This window comes from Lycium barbarum, chromosome 8 (assembly GCF_019175385.1).
Source record: "Lycium barbarum isolate Lr01 chromosome 8, ASM1917538v2, whole genome shotgun sequence".
In the NCBI taxonomy this organism is placed as follows: domain Eukaryota; kingdom Viridiplantae; phylum Streptophyta; class Magnoliopsida; order Solanales; family Solanaceae; genus Lycium; species Lycium barbarum.
The window spans coordinates 126532565-126540788 of record NC_083344.1 but is presented as its reverse complement, the minus strand read 5'-3'; positions in this window follow the sequence as shown (position 1 = coordinate 126540788).

Sequence of the window (8224 nt, the reverse complement as noted above, 5' to 3'; positions counted from 1 at the left end):
TCAAGTATATGAAATTCCTGTGGGGCATGAGCATATACTTAGATTTGTTAAGTGACACCAGAAAAAAAAAACATTAAAATGGCATTTGTGGGGGCTTCTCTGTGCTGCTTCTTGCTTTTTCCGAGAAAAGACCATAAATAGTCCCTTATCTATGGGAGTAGGTCTAAAATAGTCTCTTAACTATATAATTATCGATTTTAGTTCTTTAACTATCTAAAAACTTATCAAATTTGGTCTCTATCTATTTTTTATACAAACAGCGTATAAACTCATAAACCTTCGTGAGATTAATCATTAAACCATTCCTCAGACCTATATTTCTCTCTCCCTGCTTATTTTTTCTTCAAGTTCCTCTTGTTAAAAAAAAAAAAAAAAAAGCATTCTGGCACTGGTGTCGCTCTCGAGTCTCTAAAATTCGAAAACACAAACTCAGGCACAAAATTTCTGTAACCCTTCTTCTCAAACACTACTAAAAAACTGGTAAAAATCGACGGAAAAAAACCTATGAAAAAACCGACGGAAAGATCGACAAATTCTGTCGGTTTTTTCAATAATTTTTTTAAATCATTTTTTTTTAAGAAAACCGACGGACTGCGTCGATTATTTTTTGCACAAAAATGCGTGAAAAAATATAATTATTTGTTATATTATTTTCTAAAATAAACCGATGGAGTCAGACGGTTTTTTTTTTTTATATATATATAAAAAACCCGATGGAGACGGAGTTCGTCGATTTTTAGAGCGAAAAAACAGTATAAATTGAATCAATATAAGTATATGAACAAAAAATATCAGTGGTCTAGTGGTTAAGCCCTTTAATTTTCAAAAAAAAATAAAAAATCGATGTGAGATAGTCAGTTTTTTTTTTTTTTAACAAAACAGACGGACTGGGTCGGTTTTAACCGACGCAGTCCATCGGTTACGAAGCGCGAGAGAGAACTTGAGGAAAAAGAAGCAGGGAGAGACAAATATAGGTTTGAGGAATGGTTTAACGATTAATCTCACGAAGATTTATGAGTTTGTACACTGTTTGTATAAAAAAATAGATGGAGACCAAATTTGATAAGTTTTTGGATAGTTAAAGGACTAAAACCGATAAATATATAGTTAAGAGACCATTTTAGACCTACTCCCATAGATAAGAGACTATTTATGGCCTTTTCTATGCTTTTTCCAGCAACAAAATATTAGTTCTTCTTTTCCAAAGGAATCAACAAGGGGATTTTTAGCTTCATGTGTACTTAAAATAAAAAAACTTGCTAGTACACATGACCTAATTTGTGACACTAAACTTGAAAGGCCCCCACATTTTTCCACCATGGCTCATATGAATGTAAGACGTGGTGGATATAAAGCACACTTTCGACGCGAAATATAGATACATATATGTGAAAAAGTAATAAAGTTTTACTAAATAATATTGTATTAGATATTGTAGAACTCAAAAATTCAAAAGTATAATAGATCGAACTTTAAGAACCCATCAACTTAGAATTCTAAATCTTCTTTTATATGTAAGGGATGTTACGAGTTCAATTTTTATTCAATGGCAACAGAAATTTTATTATACAATTAAGTTACTTGAAAAAGATAGCGGAAGGTAATTGTTTGTAGTGAATGTAAGTGAATAATCTACAATAACCTACTGTCTCTAAAGTGCCTTGTGTAAAATTTTCATCAGTGAATTTGGATATAAATTTATATTTTATTTTAAATCTTAAGTATATATATAGTAGGACAAACAATAGTAAGAGATTGGAATGGAAACTAGAAGCACTATTGGAGTCCTCGTAGTCCAAGATATATGAAAATTAATTTTTAAGGAATTTTTGTCTCCAACTTGTTCTCCTCTACCGATCTTTACCTAATAAATTTGGATACCACATTTCATTAGTAAAAACGAAACGAATAAAAGTAGAGGAACGAAAACAAAAATCGTCTATTTCGACTCTATTGATTTAGGACCTCTTACCAGTTACAAGACTACCTCTTTTCATTTCTTTCTGTTTTCTAAAGGAAATTTTTTCTTCAAACACTATCAAAGAATTATCCAAATTATTGCTAATCTGTCGCTGTATATAGCTTGTATCTAATATTCTTTTCCTGATAATATGTCAATAATTCATCGTTAATTAAGATTAGTAACGATTTTTTGGTTGTTTAGCGACATAAGTTATCCATTGCTAATGGGCCACATGCATGGCGTTCTAATTTACTACTATGTAGAAGCATGGGTTTTTAACCCATGCTTCGTCGTCCGTGGTCCCAAAAAAAAAAAAAAAAGTGGACCCCATACTAAACAACATCAAACAATAAAAAATAAAGTGGAACTCACCACCTTCAAACTCACGGAAAAAAGTGGACCCCATATTAACAAAATCAAGCAATATCAAAAAAAAAAAAGTAAACCCCATATTAAAAAAACAAATAATGTCAAAAAAAAAAAAGTGCAGACTTTGTATTCATAGCAAATACTACTATAATAAAGTTTTAGATACGGAGCACAAACTACAATGTTATATTAATCGTGTTTAGAACATAATATATATATATATATATATATATATATGTGTGTGTGTGTGTGTGTGTGTGTGTGCGCGCGCGCGCGCGCGCGCAAAAAAAAAAAAAAAACAGTGCAAACTAATAATGTCAAAAAAAAAAAAAAAAAAAGTGCACCCCATATTAAAAAATCAAACAATATTCATGTAATTTCCAAAGTATCTCATTAAGTCAATAATGATGGATTCATTAACACATGCGTATCAATCCATTAGTGGGAGCAAATGAAATTATTGTACAACAAAAACCATGGACCCCATATTATTGCTTTTCTTCAAAAGGTTAAGTAACCAAATCATACAATTTTCTTTCTTTTTTTATATTAGCTTGAGATCTAATCTAAATATTGAACTGTTGTACTTGCTATTCCGCCATGTCATTTATTTGTTATGTTTACTAAAATAAATATACTTAAAATATTTATATTTTAAAATAAGATAGAATGTAATTACTTTTTCATTTTTATTCTTACTCTAATAAATGTGAAAAGAGATTAATGTCGTAAAAAATAATCAAATGGAGATCAAATAATGAATAAGGTAAATTAGTCAAATTATAATTCTAATCGACGTTTTCTTAAAAATCCATGCAAAAGACAACATGATAAGTAAAATGAGCTAAACCGAGAATATTTACCAAAAATTAAAAAATAGCATTTCTTTGTTTAAATAGAAAATCAATTTCTATTTTGTTTCGTTTTAAACATGTAAAATTAATTTAATAATTTGAATTAGAATTTATCCAAATCAAAATTTGATAAAAAATAATAAGTATTTTACATCTTTAAATTAATCGAATTAAAATTAAAAGTATCAACTGATGCTTAAATATTGTCATTGTTTTATCTCAGAGAGAGGAAAATAGTTTTCTTTTAAACAAGTCTTCTCTTTTAAAAAATATTAATAAATTTTTGCAGATTTTGTATTCGTAGCAAACACTAATATAATAAAGTTTTATATACGGAGCACAAATAATAATGTTATATTAATCGTGTTTTGAACATAGTATATATATATATATATCACTATTCAAACACAATTACATATACATAAATATACTATAATCTAAAATGTTGGGCTCGTGCGCAGTACGAGCATAGGCCGTCTAGTAAATTGAGAAGACAAACAGGTTGACGATTTAATGGCAATTGGCATATTCAAGAAGTAAAAATATGAAGAGAAGGGGGGACCAAAAGATACAAACCCATCAAACAGCTAGTACCTAGTAGAACTATTCAATTTTATTGAACTATATATTTCTACGTGTTTGACTAGCCATACAGTTTGAAAACAATTTGACACATACCAAAAGTACACGTCGGATTTGTTATAGCCTAAAATATGTTGTGATAACTATTATTCTATATGAAGCGATCTACAACTCTTACCACGATTCTCACAAAAAAAGAAAATTCTGCCTAAACAAGCTCCGAGGCTTAGTGTGAGCCGCTTCATTAGGGACAGAACAAAATAAGGACACTCAATTGTTTAAGCTGTTAATAATTCTTTAAGAGCCTGTTTGGAAAGCCACAAGGGAATTAGAATTGGTGTAATTACACAGTTTGATATGTTTGTTTGGCCAACTAATTATCAAGTTAGAGGTGAATTTAGTGTAATAGGGAGGGTGTAATTACACTCTCCAATTATTAAGGGAGACTAAGAATTGGGTGTAGTTAAACCATGTAATGACATGACAACTCTTTAATTTATTATTTTTTGTTTTTATTTTAATTTATGTTCTTTTAAATTTATTTTGCATTTCTATTATTTAATTTCTTTTTGGTTTTTACTTTTCATTTTTTTTTTACGTATTTATCTTTCATTCTTTATTCTCATTTTCCGACCTTTATGCTCATACTTTTTATTTCTTGTTTATTTTCTTTATTTCTTCATTTAACATAATTATGTTATTATAGTTTTTGGAACTACATCTCCTAATATTAGAAAATTAAGTCGTTAACAAACTTGGCATATAACGAGCGATATCATTAAAGTATAATTTCGTTGTTGAATGAGGTTACAGACTTATGTTTTTCTTTTCTTTTGAATTATATTTACTTAAGTTATGTTGGAACTTATTTTATGTTATGTTGGTATTTGACATAAGCGTATTATGTTTAAAAAATAGATTTTGAATTTATGTTATATTTTCGGTTCCAATTTATTTGCTTTAGTAGTATTGACTTGTTATTTCACATTGCATGCCATTCATTTTTGAATTAGAATTGATAGATTATTTTTTTGTCAAACATTTAAATAATGTGATGGAATTATATTTATAAATATTAATCATTCTCTCAAACATGTGTCCATGATATTCTTACAAAATGTATGCTTTTAGTTTTTATAATTAATTAAATTAAAATATTATTAATATAAAATATATATCAATTATTTTTACAATATTAGTTAAAATATATGATTATTAATTAATATATTTTCAAGAAAAAATATGTATTTAAATATCTAATTTAGTATCATTTATAAAGGCACATATTTGTCAAATATTACTTTAATTTTTTATTATTCATTTTTATTTTTAAAATTTAATCAAACTGTATAATTACACTTTTGCAACCAAATAATATGCTTGTAATTACACTGTAATTACGTTATGACATTAAATAAGTCATCATAATTACTACACTGCGTAACTACTAGGGTAATTACACCAATTCCAATTAGCAGGTGGTTTTCCAAACAGACCCTAAATCAATAATTTAACTGCGGAAAGGCCTACTAAAGTCCGCTTTAGGTTATGTATGTTGTTAGGAGTGAAATTAGAAGTTTAAACTTAAAAAAAATTAAAATATAAAAAGGTGTTATCCTTTGAAAGTAAGCACAAATAATACTACTACAGTAATTACCAAGATAGCACTGTAGCAGTCAGGGGCGGACCCACGTACTATATTAAGGTGCTCGAGCACCCATTGACCCATACACGAACTATATGTATTATTACAGAAACTTCTTTAAAAATGGATATATTAGTTGAGTAGCACCCATTAACCAAAAGTTGTGTTGGGTGCCTTGGTTGAGAGCCCGAATTGGATAGTCATGAACAGGCCTGGTCTGGGATTGATTCCCAGCTTATACAAAATTAAGAATTTCCTGTCTACTTTTTCTTATTTTTGACTTTTCCTTCTTTTTTTTCCCCATACAGCTTTGTTCTTTCTTTATTGGTTTTCTTTTTAGTTTTATTTTGTTTTAACTCAGAAATTGTTAAGTTTGTTAGTTGTCCCTCATGACTTCTTCCGTTTCCCCAATATAGATTCTTCTCTTCTTCCTTTTCTTTGACATTTTTTTGTTCACCTTTTTTGTTTATAACTTCTTTTTTTTCATGTTTCTCATTATTGTGTTCAAACAAATCTACGCTTATACTTTATGATCGCTAGCAACTTTACTTTAAAGGGAAGTCAGCACCCACGACCTTAAAATCCTGGGTCCGCCACTGGTAGCAGTAGTAGTGTATCAGTAATATCATACCGGTTTCAACTACCCCTCTGTTTTCAACGTACCCTTCATTAATACATATCCTTTTGAGATGGGGATCATACATCTGTGTACTCTCTAAGTAAATAGCAAAATATTTAAGGCGCTTCAAATATCTTGTCCTCTTCTACCACCTAACTTTGCCAAATTCAATTAATTGACATAGTCAGTGCAAGTTATTTCCCGTTGTTAGGCCGGAGTTAGAGCTGGTCCTGTGGATTCAATTGAATTTATTGTCTCCATCTCGAACTATTATATAGTATATATATGTAAAAAGTGTTTAAAATATAAACATCTAATAAAATCACGTTCATTTTGATTTTACTAAATATTAAATGCTGAATTTGTCGTTACACGTCATTACACTGTACATCAATATCAAGGAAATGTTGTGTAATAGATGAGATTTTTCTCCCCTTGAATAGATTGGTCCCTAATTTGAGCCTTAAGAATAAACAGTAAGAAGCCTTTCGTCCTCAAGGAGCCCTTTACGGTCTGAATCTGGATTACTGGACAATAAATTTCAGAAACCAAATAGGTAAACCAAAAAAAAAAAAAGGAGGGAATGATATTTGACTTTTCTTTACTCTCCGTCCCAATTTATGTGACACCTTTCAGATTTCGCGATTTCTTTGACCACAATATTTTTATATGTCTTTTAATTATTTTGAATTGTTAATTATTATGACTTATAGTAACTTTTATGTAATTTTCAAATGTATAAATTTTGTCTCAAAAAAATTAAAGATTCCATGACCGAATACATGATCAAAATAAAAAAAATTGACTCTCAAAATCCAAATTGTGACACGTAAATTGAGACAGAGGGAGAGGTATTAATATTTTAGCCAAAGCTTTCGAGGACTGTAGGACAGTAGGGGTATGAAGATGGTAACTTCACAATTCACATGCAGGGGCGGAAGTAATGGCTATTTTCTTGTATAGTGATATAATTCTTAAATATGCCTAACTCAATCTCACTGTTCTTTGTTTTATTTTCAAAAAGCTTCTCTCTTGATGTTGTCACTACAAAAGAAAATAAGCTATAAAATTTTCGCCAAATTGCTAAGCCGGTTTTCTTATGATTCCTTGTTAAATAAAATTAATGAAAGATTTTTACCGCTTAGTGATAGAAATTATTCGTTTCTAATTCTTAATTTTTAGTGTTTAACTAATCCCATGTTCAATCATTTATAATCAAATCATATGGGTGTACTAGAAAAATGTAGAACCGACGATACCATAATTTTTCACGTGTACCTGCCTAGAATTTCCAGATAAACATTTGTTGATTGAACTTTTGACTTGAGTATTTTCTTGTCTTGTTTGAGACGGCTAATTGAAAAATCCAAGAATAATTAGAAGCAAAATTATATTTCCTTGGATCCATATGATTAAGAGCCCGTTTGGATTGGCTTATAAGTTGCTTATAAGCTGTTTTCAGCTTTTTTGAGTGTTTGGCTGGTCAGCTTAAAGTCATTTTGTGCTTAAAATAAACACAAAAAAATTAATTGGGCCCGTTTGGCTTAGTTTATCTAAAGTAGCTTATAAACTGAAAACAACTTATAAGCCAAAAAAAAATAAGTTGGCTTACCCCAACTTATTTCGTTTTGGCTTATAAGCTGCTTTTTTTAAGCCCATCCAAACAGGCTCTAACTAATAGACTGTAGAGAATCTTCAGGTTAGTGAGCAGGGCGGAGGGAGGAAGGGCCAAGGGGTTCGTCCGGACTCCCTTCGGCAAAAAATTATAATTGTTTATACATCGTTAAAATTATTTTTTATTTATATAAAATAGACATTGAACTCCCTTTGACTTTTTTGTGTGTTTACTGTTTCATACTTAAAACCGTGAAAATTCTGATTCCGTCACTGTTAGTGATTAGGGGAAAAGTGACCACTAGCAAGTCGGTATACGATGGAATATCACGCAAAGGAAAATGATGTTAAATATTGACCACATGGATGGTTGTTTAAAAAGCTTTTATTCTTTTCCATGATTAAGAATATATCAAACACATATATTCTTAATCTTCGCTCTCTGTCATTATACACTTGTCAATTTATTTTATTCATTTCTCCCTTTCTTATAACATCACTTTTGAAATCTTGGTTAATAAACCTTGTAAGACGTAGCCACTTATATAGCAAAGGATTGTCATTTAAATTTCAATTTT